At 47.6% G+C, this 1,800-nt stretch overlaps 1 non-coding gene across 1 annotated transcript; it reads left to right on the top strand.

Annotated features, from left to right (window-relative positions):
- The first annotated feature begins 635 nt into the window (after positions 1-635).
- On the top strand, positions 636-708 carry TRNAM-CAU (transfer RNA methionine (anticodon CAU)). The gene has a single exon. It is a non-coding gene; the product is annotated as a tRNA-Met (tRNA).
- The last annotated feature ends 1,092 nt before the right edge of the window (positions 709-1,800 follow it).

Here is a 1,800-nt window from a genome sequence, read left to right as displayed (position 1 = left end):
TTATGGTATCAGGTTTTTACCGGTTGATCCCGAAGATGTACCATATGATTTGTTCATGCTTCTTGGCCTCCACAGCTTATGGAAAACACGAATACAAGTAAGGCATGCAGATGTTAATACGCGCAGTGCACGTGAAAACTTTATTGAGAACGCTGCTTACCTTCGGGAATCTATCCGGGCGCAGCAAGACCCACCTCAGTGGGTAATACTCCTTGATGACCTTGTGAGTTTCAGGAAATTTTAACTTTGCTCTCCTCAGCTAAAGTGTGGCTGAAGTGTTTTATTGTGTGTGACTTATTTTTCCTCATGTGAACTTCGGAAATAAAGAAAAAAAATTTCCCTTGGTGTAGTGGTTATCACGTACGCTTCACACCCGCAAGGTCCCCGGTTCCATCCCGGGCGGGAACATTGTACTTTTGTTTTTTCTATTGCAATCGCATACACGCATACCAAAAGGGGGAGCAAAATTAACCGCCGCGTGCGCGGTTCCTATGGTGCAGTGGTTATCACGTGCGCTTCACACGCGCAAGGTCCCCGGTTGGATCTCGGGCGGGAACATTGTACTTTTGCTTTTTCTATTGCGATCCCATACACGCCGACCAAAAGGGGGAGCAAAATTAGCCGCCGCGTACTCGGTTCCCGTGGTGTAGTGGTTATCACGCGCGCTTCATACGCGCAAGGTCCCCGGTTCGATCCCGGGCGGGAACATTGTACTTATGTTTTTTCTATTGCAATCGCATACACGCATACGAAAAGGGGGAGCACAATTAACCGCCGCCTGCTCGATTCCTATGGTGCAGATTCTGCTTCCGGCAGCCGAGCTGTACAGTGGCGATGAATATGAAGGTGATCGCTCGAGCGGTGACCGAGATAAGAAGCAGCGCCACGTTACGTCATCACGCTTCGTGGCGAGGGGAACATCAGAGTAGCTTCCCTCTCTCTTTTCGCTGTTCCTTGAGCTGCTGTCACTCCCTTCTAGCAAGTACCAAATTTCGTTTTTTTTTTTTCTACGCGTCAGCAGACAGATACGCACTTGTCGTAATCTTGTGTATACTGCTAGATCGGACGCAATCAATTGGAAGTTAATCGTGCGAGCGTCAACCTATGCTAGAAAAAGCCGTTGCGCGGCATTTTTTTACCTTTCAGGAATAAAGTTACGTTGCTTCCGTTGCACTCAGGCTCTTCCACAGAGAGCGGGCAGTCTTCTCAGTAACGGTAGTGTCAGGTTTCACTTTTTTCTTTAATTCCTCATTTATGACTGCACATTGCCGCACCTATTAGCTCTGCGAGGGCAGCACATTTTGAAGCTCCCAGCTGATCGAAATTATTAACGTAAAAGCCATAAATGAGTAATCGGCAGGAGAAAGCGGCGGACGTGGCAGCGTTCAGAAAAAAAAAACAATGCCGAAAACCGCCCAAGGTAGTCGGTCATAGGAATGGAAAGGTGCTTTCTCTAGCCCATTACTTAGGTGGGCTCCGATACCTCACTATAAGGGATAACTGCAAACCTGAATTTTGGTTAGCAATAGAGTGAATGGAGGAACATCAAGAAAGTGAAGGCATGATCTATGTCATGCTTGGGTGGGGGTGGGGGGGGGGGCGTTAACTGAATACTCATGGTTGCGATTGTTTAAGTCAACCGATTAAAGATCATATACTGATCTATGACATCTCGAATCAGCACTTCCACATTAACAGCACGAATATAGTCTCAAGTGCCCCCGTATCGTTCCGGTGCCCTCTACTACGCAATTTCTCCGTCCTTTCCTTGACTCCCTTCTGTACCAGGGGTGACATCTA

The sequence above is a fragment of the Dermacentor albipictus genome, unplaced genomic scaffold (assembly GCF_038994185.2).
Source record: "Dermacentor albipictus isolate Rhodes 1998 colony unplaced genomic scaffold, USDA_Dalb.pri_finalv2 scaffold_28, whole genome shotgun sequence".
NCBI lineage: Eukaryota > Metazoa > Arthropoda > Arachnida > Ixodida > Ixodidae > Dermacentor > Dermacentor albipictus.
This window is presented reverse-complemented; position numbering and strand designations above follow the sequence as displayed.